General features: G+C 45.3%; 1 long non-coding RNA gene across 1 annotated transcript; it reads left to right on the forward strand.

The window, feature by feature from the left end:
• The first annotated feature begins 725 nt into the window (after positions 1 to 725).
• Positions 726 to 17,600, forward strand: LOC309860799. The gene is made up of 3 exons (XR_014309641.1): positions 726 to 857; positions 10,824 to 10,965; positions 17,475 to 17,600. It is a non-coding gene; the product is annotated as an uncharacterized lncRNA (long non-coding RNA).
• Positions 17,601 to 23,457: the final 5,857 nt, after the last annotated feature.

A 23,457-nucleotide genomic window follows, 5' to 3' on the forward strand; every position in this document is an offset into this window, starting at 1 on the left:
TGAGAGCACCAGGCTGGGCCTTCGCGCACCTCTCTGGGGTGAGAGTTTGGTACAGGCTCTGAAACAAGGGCGTGTATCAAAGGGCACTGACTGGGCCTTTATACCTCTCTCAGGGGAGTATCTCAGGCTCTATAGCAGGACTCTTGCATTCTGCCGCCTGGTGTGGCTCCCATCCCCTCACAGGAAACGGACCCCATGCATTCTCCTTGCTCTGGCAGCTTAGGGACCAAGAGCTGGTTTCTCTGCCGCACTCTCTCTGACTCAGTGCCAAGGGAGGCTGTCCTGGGACCAGGGACTTAAGCCCCTGTCCCTAGCCGCCCCGATTCCCACAATTTCCCCAGAGATGCTTTGCTCTTTTGGAGTGCTTTCAACCAGTCTCCGAGTTAATGCTGGTCCCCAGACGCAGGGCACTCTCGCTTGTATTGGGGTATTACTTTCCAACTGGTTGCCTCTGGTAGCTCCCTCCCCCTTTTGTTTATCTTCTGATATCAGTTCACAGTTCCCACTCTGCTTTACCTGCCCACTGGCTTCTTCTCCCCCTGTAGAGATCCACACGTGTATAATTCTGATCTCAGGCTGATTTCATGGGTGATTGGAGTTCATGGGTGATTGGTAGGTAATCAGCTCATTTTGGGGTACAAGTTGAAAAGACGCCTCCTACTTCCGCGCCATTTTGTCTCCCCTCTTAACTTTTTTTTATTTTTTATTTTATTTGACAGCACAAGTAGAGGGAGAGGATGAAAGAGAAGCAGGATCTGCACTGAGCAGGGAGCCAGATGCAGGGCTGGATCCCAGGACCCTGGACAGATGCTGCACTGAGGGAGCCACCCAGACACCCTTTTAGACCTAGGATGCAGGTAGGAGAAGCAAGCCAGGGGTTCCTTGGCCCAACACTAATGACCATGGCTCAGACAAATCCATCTTCCACTTCAGGCTTCCAGATACTCTGCGAAGGAGACATTCCCCTTCCTGTCCCTGAATGCTCTGCCAGTTCAAGGCAGATCCATGTTTCTGAGGGTTCCTCTTTGGTCATTCTGTCAGGGACAGCCAAGAGGGCTCCAAGCCTGTGTGGACCCCAGGCCTGGGGATACCAGCCCTGAACTCTTTGCTCTGCCCTTGATGACCCCAGAATAGATCAATTCAGCAACTGTCAATCCATGCCAGGCCAGGGAACAAACACAGCAGTACACAAGATCAACTCGCCTTGGTCCCAGGAGCCTGGATTCCCCAAGGAGGGCTTCACCTGGTCTCTGAAGGGGATTCCAGGGGTTCCAAGATGGCCATGGGTGGAGCCCACCAGGTAGAGAGTCCCCTGGAGAGTGTCCACTGGCACTGAGCAGACGGAAGATCCCCTCAGGCCTTCCCTCGCGGCTCCACTGTGCCCTGGGTAGAGAAAAGGGCCAGCCACACCGCACCGGGGCCACAGCTCGGCCGCCCAGGAGCAGCAGCGGGCCTAGCCTGGAGCTCAAGCAGTGGCAGGGAGCAGCAGGGAGGCTGGGACTGGGCGGGGACTGGGGTCCTGGAGTCAGCAGAAGAGCAGCGGGAACCAGCAGGGGGCGCAGCCAGCCCCCTCACCGGACAGGACTGAACAGGAGGCTGGGCAAGGGCGCGCGGGCCTGCAGAGAGGCCTGCACTGCTGTTTGCCGTCCCCCACCCGCCAAAGCTGGCCTGCACCTGCCTGCCCCGCCCACCGCCTTCTGTGGGCCCAGCAAACTCACTGAGCAAGTAGCGACTCCCGGGAAGGCAGGGGTTCTGGGCTGGCTGGGCAAGGCGCGGGGGAGTGCATCGGTGCCCCGCTGACTCAGGTACTGAGGGCTGGGGAGGAGTAGGGGCGCTAGGCAGAGAGGGAGACTGGGGCCATGCTGCCCGCTGCCACCTGCTGCTTCGTCCAAGGGAGCGGGAGGGGGGCCTGGTGCTCCTAAGCCCCATAGCCCTTGCCCCACAGCCCTCGCTCCACTTCTCAGTATCCATGGAACCTGTGGGGCCCTACTGACATCAAGGGGCCCAGCACCACTGGGCTCGTCTGAACCCCAGAGAGACACCTGTGCTGACAGGCTTCTTTTCCAGAACTTGATGGAAAATTTTGTCCCTCAGAATCGCCGGGCTCCCTAGCCTGAGAGGCGCTGGCTCTGCCCGTGCAGCCTGGACCCCACTGGGCCCCCTCCACTTCAAGTGCCTTTTACCCAGGGGCCCCAGAATACCATTTTTTTCTGGCCCATGGACCCCTTTCCCCCACCCCCACCCCCACCCCTCTACTTTGGGCCTGCAACCACCCTGGGATCACTTCCATCTCCGGCCCCCTACCCCACAGGTCCTTGTCCACCTCCAGGCCTGACCCCTGGCCCCTCTCACCTCTGGAGTTACTGAAACTCTTCCACTTGGGGGCCACTGGCATCTGTGATACCAGACTCTCGGGACTCCCCTTCACCTTGGAGCTCCCTACCCTGTTTCCTCTAGGAACTGCTGTGCCTAGAGCACCGAAACCCCACATTCTCAAGCCAGCTGTCTTTGGACCAAGGACTCAGGTATCCTCAGGGACCTTCCTTTCCAGGGCACATACTCCTCTCTGTGCAGGAGAGACCAGAGAGAGCAGGCTTGGGGATCCTTCACTCCAGCTGGATGGAGGGGCAGAAGCTGGGGTGTGTGTGAGGGGGTGCTCACAGGTGGCCTCCCTGGGTAAGGAGCTTCCAGGAGGAAACTTCAGAGTGAGGCTATGATGTGGAAGCCTCAGGAAGCACTGGCTGCACAGACTCCAGGCTCCTGGCTTGGGCAGTGGGCATTTAGTGTCCAGAGCCCTATAGGACCAACCCTGTCCAAACCCACCCCACCATGGCCGGCTTTTTTTGTCTTGAATTTGCACAACAACCTTTTCTCCAGTATGAAATTGAAAGCTTTGCTTTGGAAAGTTTTGTGTCCAGGAGGCTCCTGGGCATCCACTTACTTTATTTCCGGAGGCTAGTTGAGGAGGGTGGAGTCTTTGGGACCTTAACAGCAGGTCTCCTGATCCTTCCTGACTTCCTTTTTTTTTTTTTTTTTTGATTTATTTATTTGAGAGAGAGAGAGAGAGAGAGATAAAGAGCACACCACAGAACACATGCAGGCACAGGTGAATGGGCCAGGTGAATGGACCTGTGCCAAAACAAAGAGTCAGATGCTCAACCAGCTGCAACCACCACCCCCCGTCCACCTTTTACAGATGGGTTACATCTACACACTGTTAGGCGCTTTGCCTGGACCCGGCTAGTCTTACAGCAGTCCTAGGACACTGTCTCTTGCCCAGTGTCTCTGGTCAGTACCAACCCATGCCTCAAGTGTGGGAATGACTTCTTCCTGACTCCTTTTTTTTTTAAGATTTTTTATTTTATTTTATTTATTTGACAGAGAGAGATCACAAGTAGGCAGAGAGTCAGGCGGAGAGAGAGAGAGGAGGAAGCAGAGAGTGAGCAGAGAGCCTGATGCGGGACTTGATCCCAGGACCCTGAGATCATGACCTGAGCTGAAGGCAGCAGCTTAACCCACTGAGCCACCCAGGCGCCCTTCCTGACTCCTTCTTAACTCCCTGTCCAGCCTGGGTTGCCCACCCCCCTCCAGGCTGTCCTAGTTGTATATATTGGATCTCTGTAGATAGTGGGCACCATCAGATCCTCACCTGTCGTGGCCAGCGCAACAAATCAACCAGGAACATGAGGGTAAGAGGATGAAGAAAAGAACTCGAGAAGCAAAGAGATGGGGGACAGGAGGAGCATTGTGGAGGATGTCCAACAGTGCTAAGTTTATTCAAAGCCTTAAGGCCATATATATAGTGACATTACATCTGTGTTTAGTTAAGCAACTATGGTTCCTCATGACGCCAAATGGCTGATGCCAGTACAAATACAGCAAACCTGAAAGTAAATTATGGGTTGTACTAAGGCAGCAAGGACCAGCAACGAACTTTTTAGCCCAACCGAATTGTTCTCATTTGTTTAGTAAGCGTGTGGGAAGTCACGTAGGCGAGCGCACAACACATAGCACAGACTCTTGCCCAGTGCTCCTGAACTTTTCCCGTCCTAAACCTTTTGTTAGGTTATTTGGACTTTAAAGGAGCCACAAGTCAGGGTCTGCTTTGGTTCTCATCTCAAGCCTTATTGCGGCCTCCCACACTCACCGAAATGAGAACATGGCTCAGGGTTATGGAGTGAATATACCCTTTAGGAAACATTAAAGGACATAGCATAACTGGTCCGGGGTCACCCAGCCTGTGAGAGGCATGGGTGAGATTCAGACTGCACTGGGTGCCACAGCCATTTTCAGCTCACCTTAGTGTCCAACCTGGTCCCAGAAGGTTCCTGCTCAGGACTTTGCTTTGTGCAAAGCCATTTTCACAGTGTATCCCCAGCCCACCCTCTCACATTGAGCATCAGTGCTGCCTTGGCTGGCCTCTGTTGATCGTGCCATTCCTCTCAATCCCTCTGTCACCCCTCCGGCCCACTGTCCTACTGCCCTCTGTCCGGTGGGCCAAGTTCTGAGTTTCTTACCTGCACTTCCTCTTAACTGTGCTCTGTTGAAATCCTCTCTAACAGGGAAGACGTGCTTATCAGAGCAGCTTGATTTGGAATCCATCTCCCCTGGAGGTCAGAGCTTCTGACCATCATGTCCCCAGCCTCAGCACTGGGGATGCCTGCCCAGCCTATTCTGGGTGCTCGTGGAGATCTGGGATCTTGGAGAAGATTTGCCATGAAAATAAGCATTTATACATAACACGGAAGAGAAGATTTGAGGAAATTGAGTGAGTGTCATCTGGTAATGTTTGTGTTAGGATGGTTCTGAAATTTCTGGGCCCTGAGTTACCAAGAACCCTAGGTTGCCCAGCTGGAAGGACCTCAGATAGATCAGCTGGGCTCCTCACCTCATTTGACAGATGGGAAGTTGAGGCCCAGAGCTTAGTGCCACAGAGCAGGAGTGAGGAGAGATGTTAGTGACAGGAAGAAATCATAGGGTAAGCACAAAGTGGCTGAGCCTGGTCTTTGTATATGCAAATGAGTTGCTAAAACAGTGGGCCTGAGGCTGCTGACTCTATCTAGTGGCCAGCAAGAAGTAACACCAGCCCACACCTTCTGAGGTTTAACTCATGCCAGGAATGATTCTCAATGTTTTATTTGTGGGCACCTGGGTGGCTCAGTTGTTCAGCTGAGGTTATGCTCCCAGGGTGCAGGGATCTAATCCTCACCAGGCTTCCTGCTCAGTGGGAAGCCTGCTTCTCCCTTTCACACTCCCCCTGTGTGTGTTCCCTCTCACCCTGTCTCTCTCTCTCTGTCAAATAAATAATAAAATCTTAAAACAAGAACAACAACACCAAAATGCTTTATTTGCCTTAGGAGATAGGGTCTGTTATGGCTACCATTTTAATGCATGGAAATATGGGCACAGGGGAGCTAAAGGAGTCCAAGGTCACACAGCTTGCAAGTGGAGGAGCCAAGATTTGAACCCTGGGCAGCCTGCCTCCAGAAACTGTATTATTTTTTCCCCTTGTGTATGTCATTTTTAAAAACCTTTCCCTGAATTCTAACAGAGATGTGTAAACATTGTTAAGCATGTAGTTTATTGATCATCACAAAGCTTAGGTTCTGAAGCATTGCAGCAAGGTGGGGTGGGCTTTGATGTCAGAACTGGTTGGAATCCAGTTTCTGGTGCTGCATGATCTTAGGTGACTTACTCAGCCTCAGTTTCTGCACTGAGTTTGGCAGCCTTGTGATGAGTAGAGCGTGTGACAGTGCCTAGCGGGTTTGGTGCCTGGTGAGTGTTTAATAAATGGTTTTCTCTTCTTAATAATGAAAATTCTAAGTTGTGTTGGTTTTGTTAAGCAGTCCGAATACCTTCCTCATCGGTCAGTTGCCTGTCAGTCGCCTTGTAGGTACTTGTGATGAGTCACTTTGGTAAGTCACTATATATAGCTGAAACATTTGGGGGTAGTTGGAGGACACCCCCCCCGCCCCCAATGCCCCTGCATTGAAAGTCTGTAATTTAAAATGTTCCACCTGTGCCTTTTTTTTTTTTTTTAAACATAACCACTTTGGGACAGTGAAAGTTATATGTCTTCTCTTAGGGTTGTGACGGAGCCTTTGGGGACCTGCAACAGCTTACTTCCAGTTTCTGTCTGGCATACTGATGGGCCAGAACTTATTTTAACAACACTCCATCACATTCCAGGCACCTGGAAGGAGGAATATGTTGAACTTCTTGGAAATTATTTTTTGGAACAGTTTTTATCCTGAGGAATAACCCATTTAAAAATTGAATGACCTTTATGGTTGACTTTTCCACTCTACATAATGCAAACTGAAAAACTCGTTGTTTTCAGCTGCTTCTGCAGCAGTGGGAAGAGCAAGCCTGTGGGAGTCCTCCCCCGGTTGGCCCCAGCACAGAGCTGCATCATTCTACAAACCCCTCATGCCTTGTCTCCTTGTCTGTGAGGTGGTAATGATGGTGCAGGGAGCTCCAGGGGTTGTCGTGAAGGTTACAGAGATGGGGGGTGTAAACTTTGAACAGTGTGCCCCACATAAAATGCAGATCTGGTGAGCAGAGGCAGCTGCTCACATTAATTGTTGATGCCAAGGCACTGGAGTTCCACAACAGCCTATGCCTTTCTTTCCTGGGTCCTTTTTGTCTCAGCCACCACCTTAGAGAAAGTGACTCAGCAATGCTTGGTGCTTGTGGAGCCCTCTACAAATCCAGCTAATTCACACGGGCGATGCCCTGGAGATAAGGGGGTTTTCCTGGGTGGTAGGACCCCATTTCAGAGGCTTAACTAGCCGGTTTCTCCTAACTGGTCCTGTCCTCCAGGGTCAAGTTGAAGGCCTGCCAGGAGACTGGTGGTCTCACCAGAGTTTTCCACTGGAAGCATGAAGGACACCATGGGGCCTCGTGCAGAATGACATGGGTGTTGGGGGGAGAACAGAGGGGACATCGCCTGTACCATCATGGGCAGGTCACTATATCTGGCTCACGCCGGCTTTCTTCCCATCTGGGAAATGGCAGAAGACCATGCTTTTTCACAGGAGGGATGAGGGTTTAGGGAGGTAATTGATGACTATGTTGGGGCTGCATGAGTAACAGAGTTGATGGAGGGGCCTTGGAGTCACAGACTTGGGTTCAGGCCCCTGCTGCTGCCACATAAAAGTAGATCGCTTGGGTAAGCCATGGACCTCAGTGTCTTCCTCTGTGCACTGTGGATAATACCTAGCATGTAGGTCTGTGAGGGGTACAAAATAGAAGGCCATATTAGGAGCTTAGAGCAGAGCCTGGTACTCACTAGATTGTAGTTTTATGGAGATACTATGGCATCACTGGTGTTGCAGACCTGGTCCTACCCTCTGGAAACTTTGGCTGTGTGACAGATGGCTTATGAGGTCGTGGCTGACAGAAAGAAGCGGTGTCTGTCTTTTCTTAAGATTAAGGGTACAGAGGGGTGCCTGGTGGCTCAGTTGTTGAAGCATCCAACTCTTGGTTTCAGCTAAGGTCATGATCTCAGGGTGGTGGGATTGAGCCCTGAGGTGTGCTCTGCTCTCAGTGTAGAATCTGCTGGAGGTTCTATCTCCCTGTATTTGTGTGTGTGTGCTCTCTCTGTATCTCTCTCTCTGTCTATCTCTCCCTAAAATAAATGAAGCTGTAAAAATAAATAAATACATACATGCATAAGTTAATTAATTATGGGTACAGAAATCAGTGATGGAGCTGAGCTGATGGGACGCTTGGCAGCAAAGACAGGTGCACCCTGCTTGAAGGCTCGGGGATAGCTGCGGTGTCACCAGTGGTGATGGGGGTGTGAGGAAGTTGCCTCGTGCAGCATCCAGAGAGGAACTTAGATGGGGGAGTTCCAGGGAGTAAATGCCCATGGGTAGGAAGCATCTTCAGATGAATGTCAGAGGGTGTCCTCATGGATGGGGAGGCACCCTTTCTCCCTGAAGCTGCCCACGAGTGGAGGTTTGCCTGCTGGGGACATAACTAAATCATTGGGGTTTAGCCTCCTAAGCTGTTAATTTATGAAGATGTGGCCAAGACCTTGTCTCACTGCTTTTTAAAGAGAAGTAAATTAAACTGTTGTTTGGGATGGTGTTGTCTTCCAAAGGCTCATTCAGAGTCAGTGGCAGAGCTGCTGTGGGCTTTCCAACTTGTCTTGAAAGCCTGGTCCAGGCAAGGGTGAGGGATATTCCCATCTCTTGGGGTCTCTTGCCCTCTCTGTTTATGGCAGAACGTGGTTTTGTGACTGGTAAATAAACAGGCATCCTGTGCAGATCCTTCAGCTCTTCGTGTGGCTGCAGTAGAGGAAATTCCCATTCACTGGGCATAGACTGTGGCTGGATGGGCGGTGTGGCGGGGCTCTCACTGAGCATTCTCCTTTCACGTAATCCCCGACCAGATATGAATTTTGTGGTGTTGCCACTTTCCTGCTGGCCAGGAGGGAAGTTGAGGCCCAGGAAAGTTACACTTTCTCGCTGTGGTAAGCGGCAGAGCCATGTCAGCCAGTCCAGGCCCTGGCTTTCAGGTCTGTTTACTGTGAGCATTTCCTCTTGTGTTTCCAGCTTTTGGCCTGTTTGACCTATCAAACTACTGATGGTGTATTGATAATTCTAATACTCTCGACATTGTGAAAGATTAGCTCTTCACTTTGTGCTAGAAATGTTTCTTGCTGTATTTTTCTTTTAATTAAAAAAAAAAAGTCAAAGTCCCACGTTTCTGCCCATTTGAATCTCCCTGAGTCTCCCTGTTGTGAAGTGGTTGGGTTTGGGGATTTCTAGGGCCGGGGCCTAGTTGGTGGTGGCTTTGCCTGGAAGAGCCCATGGCTCAGGACTTAGAGTGGGGACTGGAGCAGTGTGAACTGTGGCCTGAAAATGTGTTCATGTGTGCTGAGGTGGTGCCCAGATTCTTTTGGAGGATGAACTGAGGTTTTGATCAGTAGGTTAGAGAAACACTTGATGGAATAACACTGATAATTTTGTTTTTGTATTCAATCCTAATTTTGTGTTTTCGTTTTTGTGTAGTGCAGTGTGCTCTATGTTCTAAGAAAAAATTGGCAATCAATTCATACAGTATCATGATTTAATAATCCTTCCTCACTCACCGGGTCATATTTCAGGTTTTTATATGTAGTTTTTATATCTGTAGTTCTGTTTCTGAATTCTGCATTTTGATTCATTCCTTCATTTTTAAATTTCTTATTTTAAAGATTTTATTTATTTGAGAGAGAGAGAGAATGAGCTAGGAGCAGGGGCAGAGGGAGAAGGAAAGGGAGACTCCTCACTGAGCATGGAGCCTGATGTGGGTCTCAGATCCCAGGTCTCTGAGATCAGGACCTGACCCAAAGGCAGATGCTTAACAGACAGAGCTACCCAGGTGCAGCCACATTCCTTCATATTTTTATTTTTACTCCAGTGCTGCACTGTTTGGCTGGTTGCTTCAGTTTCTGGGAGGGAGGGAGATGACCCCCTCCCCTGTTCTTCTAACAAGTTTGCTTTTGCTGCGTTGACTGGAGAAGGGCCAGGCTTCCTGAAGATGAGTAGGATGATTCAGTGACACCCAAAAGGCAGTGGCTATCATTGTTCCCACTGTGCTTCAACAACTTCACCCACTGACTCTTTGATGATGGCAGCCACCAGCAAATCTTCTGCAGAGGACTGCTGCCTTGGGATGCTTTTCTTGTGGTGCTGGACTTCATTCCCCCTGGCAGCCAGTACAGCTAGGATTAGAACCTAGGAAAAGTCCCATTAGAACCCAAGAAAGTGGGGTGCCTGGGTGGCTTAATCGATTGTCTGCCTTTGGCTCAGTTCATGGTCTTAGGGTCCTGAGATCAAACCCTGCACTAGTGTCCATGCTGGCTGAGGAACCTACTTAAAATCAAACAAACAGAAATCAGCCCAAGAAAGTACCATCCTTTGAGTTGTTCTATACTGTGTATCAGATTTTATTTTTCTTTTCTTTTTTTTCTTTCTTCTTTCTTTTTAAAGATTATTTATTTGTCAGTGAGAGAGCACAAGCAGGGGGAGCAACAGGCAGAGGGAGAGGCAGGCTTCTGGTTGGGTAAGGGGTCTGATGTCGGACTTGATCCCAGGACCCTGTGATCATGACCTGAGTCATGTTAGGCTGCTGCCTAACAGACTGAGCCAACCAGGCATCCCCCAGGAACAGACTTCAATAACCCTACCAGATTTCTTTAGCTTTGACATTTTAAAGGACAATGAAAGCTAGCTAAACCTACACCAGGATTCTGCATCTGCTGGGGCTGTGCTGTCCGGGCCTATGTGCCTCCTGTTCTTCTAACCCCATCAATTCCACCCATGTTTTAGCCAGAGAACTGTAGGCAGTTGTGGGTGTGTCACTGAAAGCTTTGACTCGTCATTCATATCTTTATTGTAAGCTTATAATCTTTATTTTTTCTTTTTTTTGGGTAAGATTTTATTGATTTGTTTGTTTATGAGAATGAATGGGGAGCAGAGGCAGAGGGAGAAGCAGACTCCCTGCTGAGCAGGAAGTCTGACATAGGGCAAGATCCCAGGATTATTTATGACCTGAGCCCAATGCAGATGCTTAACCGACTGAGCCACCCAGGCGCCTCTTTATTTTTCCTTTATTGATTATCTGCCTTTCTGAGGCAGCGTTCTACCTGGGTTTTCATAACTCCACACTAAGGTATTCTTCCACTAGTGTGGCCTGTTTTGAGGTAATTCCTATACATTCTGGCTATGCTGCTAAATGATGCTATGATCTTGGACTCTTTTTTTTTTTTTTAACCTCTCTGAGCCTTGGTTTCCTCTGTGCTAATGTGGATAATATACCCTCTCTTGCAGATGTGTGGAGGGCCATGGCTGACTTGGATGCAGTCGGAGTCATCTCACGGCACATGGAATACACAATTTATCTTGCTTCCTGTCTTGATAACAACATCTTGGTTTTCATGCTGTCTTAGAACAAGTAGAACTTGACTTACATGTAAGTTGTGAATTCACGTAATTTTGATAGAGGTGTTATTTTAGTTTAGTTTAGTTTAGTTTAGTTTAAAGCAGGCTCCACACCCAGTGCAGAGCCCAGTGTGGAACTCAAACTCACCACCGTGAGATCAAGATCCGAGCTGAGATCAAGAGTTGGCCGCTCAACCAGCCTAGTCACCCAGGCATCCCTTCTGTTTATCATTTTTCAAAAAATGTGACAAGTAACACTTTCTCTGCTTGGACCTGTCCTCACACCTGCTATGCTGGTCTGGGGGTCAGACGTGTAGCTGGTGTGGTGCTGGTGATGTTGAGCAAGACAGTTGTTAAGTCTTTTTACCCTAATTGCTGTTGTCCTATTATTTCCTTTTTTTTTTTTAAAGATTTTATTTTATATCGTGGTGATATATGCTAAAACTGTTGCTTCTGGTCCTGCCTTAAAACTTGAATATGTAGGGCATTTTTTAAGGATTCATCCCTGGAGATACAGTATTTGTTTTTCTATGTCTGACTTATTTTGCTTAGCACAATACCCTCTAGGTACATCCATACTGTTGTAAATATCAGGATCTCATCCTTTTTGATGGCTGAGTAATATACCATTGTGTGTATGTACCACTTTGTCTTCTGTTGCTGGACACTTGGGCTACTTCCATATCTCGGCTATGGAAAAATAAATGCTGCAGTAGGCTTAGGGGTGCCTCTGTGCTTTCAGAATGTTGAGTCTGATGTGTCAACTGCCACAACAATTGTGGCAACTCAGGAAGGGAGCCAGGTGCAGGAGGTAAGAGGAGGAGTGCAGCTTTAGGCAATCTGAGTTGAGGTGTCTGTTGGACGTGCAGGTGTAGGTTCTGGTTGGACAGTCAAAATGTAGGAATGGGTGCTTGGGGGAAGAGAGATGCAATCATGCTGTTGCCAAGGGATATATTCCTTGTAGAGAGAGTGACAGTTAAGGATTTAGGGTAATTCTTTCTTTTCTTGGGCAGATAAAGGGGAAGAATAAAGGAGTAGTGGATGGAAGGGGAGGGATGTGGCTTTGATGCCAGGAAGGCATTTTTGCACAGATGTCTAGAGAAGAGAGATTTCAAGGAATGAAATGTCAGCAATGTTTGATGATGTGAAAAGTTGCAAAGCAGCTTGATTAGGGGGTGGGGGTAGATCGAGGAGGTTGTCACTGAGTACTGAAAGAAAATGGGAGGTGAGTAGTGGAGTCCTAAGCCAGACATAGAGATAGAGTGACTGGGCGTGATACCATGGAGGTCACACACAAGAATAGCCTTTTAGAAAGTTTGATGGTAAAGACACAGACAATCATAACTCCAGACATAGCTTGGACAAGGGTGGGTTTTACAGGCTGTGTTTACCTATTTGCAGGTTGACTGAAGGGAGATGACAGATGGTGCATGCTGCTGGATGTTGTGGGTTGAGATGGGATCAGGTATACAGAAAAGCACACAGAGAGGAGTGTATGGATGCCCTGACTGCTTCTGTAGAACACAAGGCCAACATTAGGCATGCAGGGAATGGAACGTGGCTTAAGGAGATGTGCAGTCTCAGATACAGACCACATGGCTCAGAGTCTTACAGGGCTCTCCTTGCCTCCGCGTGGCCCTTCTCACAGGGTTTAAGTTTTGAAGAGTCCTTTTGTTTCTCTGGGTTTGGGGTGTGACTGGAGAGACATAGCAGAGAGCAAGGGCTGAGGAAAGACCAAGAGGGCAGGAACTCACAGAGGGGAGTCTACTACCCTCTCTGCCTTTTCTGGTATGGACTCTCTCCTGATCTGGATGGATGGATGACCTGCCATTACTTCTTTTAAAAATGCATTTGGCTTTACCCTGCCAGAAAGCAACACATGTTTATTGAAGAATAGTGGGAAACCCCAGAGAAACTGAAGGAAGAAAATAAGCACTCAGCTGAAGACAACCATTCAAAAGTTCTGGCACCTTTTCCTCCCAACTTTCACTGAAGTTGAACAGATAAATGTATATATATGAAGTGATTTCTGGGAAAGACCAAAAAAAAAAAAAAAGATACCAACAACAAGAAAACAAAAAAGAGAACAAAGCAGAAGAAAACGGTGTTCATTTTCTTCCTGAGGCTGCCCTTCCTCGATACTGCTACTTGGTTTTACTACCTGCTTTTCTCCCTGGGCTTTCTTGACAAAACATGGTTCCACTACTTTTACCTTCTTCAAAGTGTTTGACAGAGTCGTTTGCTTTCAACATGGAGTTTGAGCAAAATGGACTATTGCTTTAAAATATTCTATCATGTGTGCTGTAATATCTCATCCTGGACATGATACAAATGCTATGATAAAAAGAAGAGATGCTTTTAAAGTGATCACCAGAGTTGTGAAATTCATTGGCATAATCCCTCTTTTTTTTTAAAAAAAGATTTTATTTATTTATTTGACAGACAGAGATCACAAGTAGGCAGAGAGGCAGGCAGAGAGAGGAGAAAGCAGGCTCCCTGCAGAGCAGAAAGCCCGATGCGGGACTCGATCCCAGGACCCTGGGATCATGACCTGAGCTGAGGGCAGAGGCTTAACCCACTGAGCCACCCAAGCGCCCCGACATGATCCTTCTTTTGAGGGTCATAATTCGTTTAATTTTTTTCTGCTCCAGCTTAACCTTCGCAGTCTTCAGTTGTTATGTGCATTAGACACAGTATTAGCAGTAGTGGCAGTAAAAATACCCCTGTCACCCTTTACAGGTACCATTTTACTAGCATCTCCTTACCACTGTAGCAGCTTTAAACCCTGTTTCCACCCTGTTCATTCCTTTAAATGCCTTTTCCTTAAAACCTTTTCTTAGTTTTTGGTGTTCTATAGCTTTACCACAAAATGTTTAATTGAAGATTTCTCATCTTGCTTGGTATCTGTGCATTTCCTGTATTTCTGGATTTATCATTTCTGTAATATCCTCAGCTGTTTTCTTCTGAAATTCTGACTCTGTCTTTCTGCTGTACTTCCCAGGATTCTTATTTAAACCTCCCGTCTGTTGTTCGTGTCTCTCAAGCTGGCGTTCATCCTCTTCTCCTGCCTCCTTGTGTTGCATTCTGGGGAATGTCTTCACTTCTTGGTGCAGTGTTGTGAAGTCCTTCATTCGGGGCTCATCTACTGCCCCACCATTCTGGTGTGTTTTCTGTTGTGTTTTACGTCTCAGTGATTTTTGGTCCCTGTTTAACTTCCTTCAGTTCCATGTTCACACTTGGCCTGTTGCTTTTGATAGGCTCTTGATCCTTCTTCATTTTTAAACCTCTTTTGTGTTCTTAAACAATTAACATGTAATATTTTCTATTCTGTATCTGATCATTCCAGTGTCTAAAGTCTTCATTTTCCCTCAGTCTTCTGTCTCTCACAGTGGCCTCATTTCTTGCATGCTCTGTGAAGGGATTTTGAGACCAGATTTATTGGAACATAGATGTAATCTCTTTTAATTCTGTTTTTTGGTGTTTTTTTTTTTGTTGTTTGTTTGTTTGTCTGTATGTTTTTTCCTGGAGGGTTTGTCTTTCCTTTGCCAGGAGGCTGGGAGTGTTCTTGGTTGGGATCACTTTGGTTCCATTTGAGGGTCCTGGTTTATTAAGGAAATCTCAGGTTCAGTTCCCCCAACTTACCGTGTGGTGGGAACGGGGTCTGGAGGGCACAGGCCTGTAGAGATCCTGCAGTGAAAATGGCATTTGTTCTCTGGCACCCTGATTTGTTTCTCTTGAGCTTGTTGCTTACAGATCAGGTTTTGGCTCACTTGTTTCTGCCACCTCCCTCTTCCTGCTTCCTTTCCTACCATTTACTAAGTCCTTTGCTAGTTTTCCGATGTCTTCTAAAGCCCAGAAATGTTTTGTGAATTCCATTTGCCATCACTAATTGCAAGTCTCATCCTGCAGCAGGAAGGCCAGAGCCAGACACTGTAATGCTCTGCCTCCCACAGAGGAGATTTTAATACCCTCTCCTCGTGTTCAGAAATTCTAGATTTGAGATGGAGTTATGGATACATTACCATCTACAGAGGATTAGTTGCCTATATAATAGAACAAGTATGCATTATTCTAATCTTCCTAAAACTTCCATTTTGCATAATAAATATGAATGAATAAGGAACCCGCATTACTTTAGTTTATGCAGATGTTCTCTTTCTGTCTCTGGCTTTAGATGGTAGGTTGTCATTTGTATGCTTCATTCTGAAAATTGGGTAACTTCATTCTTATTTTCTACATGTTGGTGCCATATAAAGTGATGATTTATGGAGATTCAGAGGTAAATATTTATCAACATCTAAATAATTGTGGAAGGCTTCCTTTACAAAAGGTAGAATTATTAAGACCTGTTTAATCACAGAAGGGATATCCTGTAAAGCTAGCCCATAAATAAAAAGTGGATCAGAAGAAAGCAGAGAGAGGAGAGAATTTGGAAGGAGCACGTGGAGGGACACCTACTGCCTATCCCTGTAAGTCAGGGGCAATCTGGAAGGGAAACCTTGTTAAAGGAGGCAGTAGTGTTTAGATGTAATGAGCTACTGGAAACCTCACAGTGTTCTGGTGAAGCAAGTGGTGTGCAATCAAGTCCGCAGCCCAGTTGAAGTTGTGGCTTCAGGCAGCAAGCGAGCAGGCCTTTCTGTCTGCCTTTATCTCCAGTGGGAGCGGCTTGTCCTCCTTGAAGTCAGCCTCCAGACATCTTTTCCTGTCGCTACACATCTGTGCATCACTGAGAATTTCTGCGGTTGCTGCTTCATGGAGATGTTTGTCAGTTTTGGGTTTTGTTTGTTTTGTTTTGTTTTTTACCGAGGTTCACTTGCTAACTTTTCTCTTCTCTTAAAAAAATATATATTTAATCTAGGGGTGCCTGGGTGGCTCAGTGGGTTAAAGCCTCTGCCTTCGGCTCGGCTTGAAGGCATGATCCCAGGGTCCTGGGATTGAGCCCCACATCAGGCTCTCTGTTCAGCAGGGAGCCTGCTTCCCTTCCTCTCTCTCTGCCTGCCTCTCTGCCTATTTGTGATCTCTGTCTGCCAAATAAATAAATAAAATCTTTAAAAAATATATGTGTTTAATCTAGGGGCACCTGGGTGGCTAAGTGGGAGGGTTAAGCCTGTTTCTTCAGCTCAGGTTATGATCTCAGGGTCCTGGGATTGAGTCCTGCATCAGCAGGGAGCCCTCTTCCTCCTCCTCTCTCTCTCTGCCTCTCTGCCTACTTTTGATCTCTCTCTGTCAAATAAATAAGTAAGTAAATAAATCTTTTAAAAATATATATATAATCTCTTCCAGGAAGAGATTATGCTGAGTGAAAAAAGTCAAGCAGAGAGAGTCAATTATCATATGGTTTCACTTATTTGTGGAGCATTACAAATAGCATGGTGGACAAGGGGAGATGGAGAGAAGGGAGTTGAGGGAAACTGGAAGGGGAGGTGAACCATGACAGACTATGGACTCTGAAAAATAATCTGAGGGTTTTGAAGGGGTAGGGGGTGGGAGGTTGGGGGAACCAGGTGGTGGGTATTAGAGAGGGCACGGATTGCATGGAGCACTGGGTGTGGTGCAAAAACAACGAATACTGTTACACTGAAAAAAAAATATATATATATTTCATCTCTTATTACCATGTATTTCAAATGGTAGTGAGGGATGATGGTGTGGGACTCCATGAAGTGAATTTACACTGCTATCTTGACCACAATATAAGTGTCGTACACAGCCGTCCTGTGTCCCCTTTCGTTCTGAAATGGATTCTCTCTTCCCAGCTGTTATCAATAGAAGACAGGGGTCTTTGTTCTTGTAGGTGACTTGTCCAAGATCGCACAACTTTCGAGGTTTAACCTTTGGTCTGATTGTAGGACCCATTTTCTTTAACTCAGTGCCATGCAACCTACCATGTAGGACTCTCAATACTCTCCTGCTTTTGAAGCTGTACGCCACAGGCCACGTCTACCAGTGCATATCTATTTTTGTCTAGTTCACTCATTTATTGCACACATTTACTGGATGCCAGCTATGTGTTTCAGGCACCTTTCTAGGTGCTGGAGATATGGCAGTGGGCAAGCCAAACACAACCCCCTGCCCTCATTGAGCATGTTCCATTTCCTACTACTGGAAGCATCCACCAGGAACAATGGACTTGTGCCAGAAGTTTAGCAATGATATGAGTTCCAGAAATTTCTGAATGGTTCTTTGTGGAAGTGATGATTTGGCGGCAGCCCTCAAGGTAGCTACCTGCACAGGCAAAAAAAAAAAAAAAAAAAAAAGGAGGGCTGGTGTAGAAATGCCTGATGAATGGGCTTCAAGGTCAAATAACTGAGCCAGGTCTTTAAGGTCTTATTTAGCTCGGAGATTTTTCAAGAACTTTCCATGATACATAAGCATATTATAGAAAAAACCCTATTCAAAGCACACTGTAAATTTGGAGGATGATTGTCTTTGCATTATTTTTGTGATTAAATGACAGTTGATGATACAGGCACTGTTGTAAGTCACTTATCCCTGTGCAAACACTTTGTGGTAAATTCTTTTATCATCCTTATTTTTCAGAGGTAGAGACTGATGCAAAGGGAGAAGTTTGGTGGTTCTCCACTGGCCACAGCTAAGCAAGCAAAAAGCAAAAAGCAGAGCCTGCATTGGAACCAGGCACTGTGGCTCCAGACCCCAACTCTTCACCCTTGGGCTTCTTGCAGCACGCCTGATTTCTTGTCACTAAGAACTTGGTGCAGGAGTTTAACGGTACCTTTAATTTCTAGTTTTTCTTTCTCAGAACTGAATCTGCATTGCAGTGCATCTCTGCATAAACATGTGTTTAATTTTGTCACCTTTAATTTTGTTTTTAGGTAAGATCTGAAGGAGTCAATCTGTTTCTTCTGTGGCTTCAAGCACTTCAGACAAACTTTGCAGAAGAGCAGGTGCTTATTTTTGCTTGCCTCGTGCCTGGTTTCCCAGCGATCATGTCATCCTTAGGGACCTGCATGGTGGAGACACTCATCAGTTATAGCCCTGGTGTGGCGGATGGTGAGGAACATTTTAGCCAGCCTTACAGGTTGAAATGACTCTGGAAGTTCTCTTGAGGGATTCCTCAGCTTGTCATGATCCTGAATAGAACCCTTTATTTCGTAGATGGGTTTGGAGGAGGAATTATCCCCTGCTCTTGTTCACAGTAATGTCTTACAGACATTAGAATAGAAAGAATCAGAGCCTTTTTTATATGCAATGAGGATGGGAGACATTTACTGAAGTGGTGGAAACAGGAATGGAAGGGAGGACTCAGATGTTGGAAACAGCAGGAAGTGGAGACACATCATGTATCTGGAGTGTTTTCTTGGCTGTGAATGAAATTTAAATCTGCCATCCAAAACTACTGTTTATTGTCCTCAGCATGATTGTTTCACGAGTGGACATTCATCTGCTCACCCAGCCCTGTATTTTCATGCCGCATTCATGGAAAGACAGTAGCTGCTTCCTGGGAAAGTCATGGCAACCATCTGTGTCCCATGAGTTTTTAAGGAACTTGCCAGTTAGGGCCAATGATTGATTAATGCACATCACTTTATTGCCCAAAGACAGGTATTTGATCCTTAGGCTGACCGAAGCAGAATTTGGCAGAGAGAAGAATAGTTTAGAGGGAGAGGTGGCTTCATGGGAGTTTGTACCGTATTTCCAACCCCTTGATGCTCGCTATCCTGGAGTGTAGCGTGAGCAGGTTCCAAAGGAAGGGCAGATGTATTTTAATGAAGGCCATTTTTTAAAAACCCTTTGAACGTTGGTGAAAGAACTCCTTTTTTTCCCCACTCTGGAGCAAAGATATATCCACAAGAATCACTCCACTCTTGCCGGCCATATCAGGGGAAAGGATCGCTGAGGACCAAACATGCTTTTTCCTTCAAGTACTATTGAACTGTATGGTTATTCAGGTAAAAGCAAAATCTTGGATACTTCAGGAATGGTCTTTCTCTTGATAGGAAAGAGGAAACATTGCTTATTTTCTCCCAGCTCATCCATATTTTGTATGTTTGCTTGCTTGTTTGTTTGTTTGTTTTTTGAGTTGACTCTTTATGATATTTCACTAGAACTTGAATATGTGCTATATCACATCAGCAAAGACCTGGCATACATAATATTTTGTGTGAGAGTGTATGTCAAGCAAACATTTCAGTTCTCCCATCGGCTTTTATATTACCACATTCACACAGAACACTTCACTTCTAACACTGTGGCTGAGGCTGTGGATTTTTCCCTCACCAGGCAACTCTGCAACACCAGCTGGGTGTCCTGTAGTTTTACTGAGCTTTGACACTGTCTGCCTTGATATGGCATCTGATCCCACAGGTTAAGGGCTCAGTCCTGTGAGACTGTTCCATCACATTCAGGTGTCAGTCATAAGTAGGAGGAGCCCAGGTTACCCACAACTTCTCTACAACTTGGCTACAAATCAGAGGTTCCTTCAACTCCTCCTCCGGTTCAACTGAGTGGCTCGCAGAACTCTGGGAAACATTTGTTTTCATTTGCAATTTATAAAAGATATGATAAAGGATACAGATGAACAGTCAGATGCAGAGACACAAAGGGCACAGTCTGGGAGGGTCCCAAGCACAGGAATGTCTATTCCTGTGGAGCTGGGTTTTATCCCCCTCCTGGTACCTGGATATGTTGACTTACCTGGAAGTTTCCTGAACCCCCTACTATGAGGATTTTTTTTAAAGATTTTATTTATTTATCAAAGAGAGAGAGGGGGAGAGAGCGAGCACAGGCAGACAGAATGGCAGGCAGAGGCAGAGGGAGAAGCAGGCTCCCTGCTGAGCAAGGAGCCCATGTGGGACTCGATCCCAGGACGCTGGGATCATGACCTGAGCCGAAGGCAGCTGCTTAACCAACTGAGCCACCCAGGCGTCCCTGCTATGAGGATTTTTATGGAGGCTTCCTTACATAGATGTGCTCTGCTTTTAGCCCCCTCCCCTCTCTGGGGGAATGTAGGGGTTGGGGTGGGGGTGCCGAAGATTCTAAATTCTAATCATGGTGTGGTCTTCCTGGTGATGTGTCCCCACTGAGGAGCCATCTCGGAGCCCACCCAGAGTTGTGTTATTAGAACAAAATATTAAACTCAAAATGGATGGAAGACCTCAATGTAAGATAGGAATTCTTGCCAGTTTTCTTAAGGTGATTCTTTCTCTCTGCTATCCCTCAAGATTCTGTCCTTGCCTCCCTTCCTGACTGCACTGTCCTATTGGGCAATCTTGCCTATTGGGCAGGTGGAATGGACCAGTAGGGTCAAAATGCACAGCTTCTAGAAGGCAAAGGGATACTCCAGTCTGCTCTCAGGACTTTGGAGTCTTTGTGTTTTTGGTGCTGGTGAAAGGAAATGAGAGAGGACAGCAGACAAGAAAGAATGCTAAGTCATTAGAGAGAACTGGTAGGATAAAATACAGGCATGATGAGTAGAATGAGTTTAAAAACATGATACCATTGGGTGACTTTTTTAATACTCAGTAAGAATATTTTTAACAAAGTGAACCATTTAGTTTTGAAATATTCATTCTTAGCATAATTTGAGTTTTAAGATAGGATTACATTACATGATTGTCAACATTATTTGTCACCATGACTTTTTTTTAATTTTGGATAGGAATTTTAATAAGATAGCATTTTATTTCAGTAGACATTTAAGTTAAAATTTAAATGTATATATGTTCTTTCCCACATATTATCCAAAGGCTACAAATTAGAGTGGAAGAATAAGGAGAATCAAGATACTTGTTTTAAAGTTCTTTTTACACTGTTTTGAAAATATTGTCTTCCTCATTTATTTCCATCATTTACCATGTTAGCAAAATCTACAAACTTGTACTTGGTAAGTACTGATTGGGCTGGGTATAGAGGATGTCCACAGGGAAGCTGCCATTCTCTTTCAAAGTGACCTTTGTTTATTTTTAAGCAAAATAGTCACTTTATTCTTATATTTAATGGTAACTTTATTGTAAGAGGTTTAAAGTTTCCTAATAAATGATTTTACCTATTTGTACAAACTATTTATTTGTACCTCAGGAAGACTGTGGCTCCTAAAATAATTCAACATGTGTCATGATTCTTCTTGGTATAATTATATTTAAAATTAAGTTTTAAAATTTTAATTTTTAATTGAAACTGTTTATTGAAGGCAGTGTTTATTTTCTCATGCAAAGATGTTGAAATAAACATTCTCGTTGAAGTCTTCTCTTAACGGTGTTGAGGTACGGTGACCCCAGACCCCAGACCTTGCCCAGTGGTGAGGCAGACCATCCCAGGCCATGCAACTGCCCAGAGTAGCCCTTCCTTATATCCTGGATCTTTCATCCACTACGTGCTACTTACAGCTTCTTATGGAGGGGCCAATATTTGGGCAACTGTGCAACCTAAGGGCAGTAAGCTCCAGAAAGGAAGGAAACATGAGGGAATTTCTAGTTTCACTGCTCAGGGTTTTTTGGGTTTTTGTTTGTTTGTTTGTTTGTTTTCCCCTATGAAAAATGAAGGCTCACAGGACACAAGTATCCCTTTGATTGGTGCTGGGGTGGGGAAGCAAATTTTCTTCTCCCTATTATTGAAAAGCAGGCAAAATTAGTTAAAGTGAATAATCAGAAACAATTTGGGAGGGAAAGAGATCACAACGGGCATTAATCCATGTGGTGAATGTGGACTACTAATTCAGTTGTCTTTGGGTGTTTACTTACATACACACAAATGTGCATGCTTGGATCAGGGGAAAGCAGCAAAAACTTGATGCCTTTTGAAATATGTAGAAGTACTAACCTTTAGAGGTAACGGGCTGTTTATTTGTTAGCTATCTGTATATAGTATACTTTAATATATTGAATTAAAGTTCTTTATTGAGAACTTGTCTGCCTCATGCAAGTGCCTCCAGGTATATAAAAGGTGAGAGGTCGGGGTACCAGGTGGTGGGTAATATAGAGAGCATGGATTGCATGGAGCACTGGGTGTGGTACAAAAACAATGAATACTGTTATGCTGAAAATAAAAAAAAAAAGAAAGTAAGAGAGCTGGACATACAGCAAGTAGTAGCTCAAGTCCAATACCATGTAACTTTTTGTACTGATTATGAAATTTAAAGGAGAAAGGGACTTTTTTTTTATTATTCTATTTCTTTTCAGTGTTCCAGAATTCATTGTTTATGCACCACACCCAGTGCTTCATGCAATATGTGCCCTCCATAATACCCATCACCAGGCTCACCCAACCCCCTACCTGCCTCCCTTCTAAAGCCCTCAGTTTGCTTCTCAGAGTCCACAGTCTCTCATGGTTTGTCTCCCCCACCAATTTCCCTCAACTCACTTCTCCCCTCCATCTCCCAATGTCCTCTGTGTTATTCCTTATGCTCCAGAAGTAAGAAACCATATGATAATTGACACTGCTTGCCTTATTTCACTCAGCATAATCTCTTCCAGACCAGTTCATGTTGATACAAAAGTTGGGTATTCATTCTTTCTGATGGAGGCATAATAATCCATATTGTATATGGACCACATCTTTATCCATTCATCCATTGAAGGGCATCTTGGTTCTTTCCACACTTTAGTGACTTTGGCCATTGCTGCTATGAACATTGGTGTACAGATGGCCCTTCTTTTCACTACATCTGTATCTTCTTGGTATATACCGAGTGCAGTTGCAGGGTCATAGGGCAGCTCCATTTTAATTTTTTTGAGGAATTTCCACACTGTTTCCCAATGTGGCTGCACCAAGAAAGGGACTTGTTATTAATTCTGTGGAGCTGGTCAAGTCAAAATTCAAAGATGAATTTTTTCAGACATAAAGTAGTTTATACTGATTCTATTCTTCAGATTCATCTACAAGGAAAAGGCTATAAAACTAAAGCCTCATGGATTTGATTAGGGTAGTATTGGATGTTAAAGTACCTGAAATGATGAAGAATGTCTGTACATTCTTCTAGATTTGTTTCAGTCCTAAAATATTAAATTAGTTATAATGTATGTGAAAATATCCTTACTATTAGAATTGCTTATCCTTTCTCAAATTTTCTAGTGGCTTAGTACTTAGTACTTCCACCGCTGTATGCCATAGCTATAATAAGCAAGCAGTAACAGGAGTCACCATCCCACCTTTGTCAGGTCACAAGGCAGAATCAGAAACAAGTCTACCAAAAAAATGTCATCCCTAATAATTTCTGGTACTTTAATTTTAAAGTTTTAGTTGATATTCATCCAATCAAATATATAGCTGAGGTATATGTTTGTGAGAAATTGAACTGTTTAGGGTGGTGGCTTACACTCACTCCCCTAATCATGTATTCTGTTTCCTTCCAGACATCCCCCATTTGAGACCAGCGCCAGTGTATGTACATTACTACAACTCAAGACAATGAAAACATTTATAGTATAAAAATTCCATACATGGCAATTCACATTGTTTTTATTAAATGGATTATAAATTTCTTTTTGGAAAAAAGTATCTAGCTATAATCCAAAACACTCAAAATCGAGTTGCTGTACTGCCCCAAATCATACAGGTATGTCAT

This window comes from Mustela nivalis, assembly GCF_964662115.1.
Source record: "Mustela nivalis genome assembly, chromosome: 3".
Classification (NCBI taxonomy): domain Eukaryota; kingdom Metazoa; phylum Chordata; class Mammalia; order Carnivora; family Mustelidae; genus Mustela; species Mustela nivalis.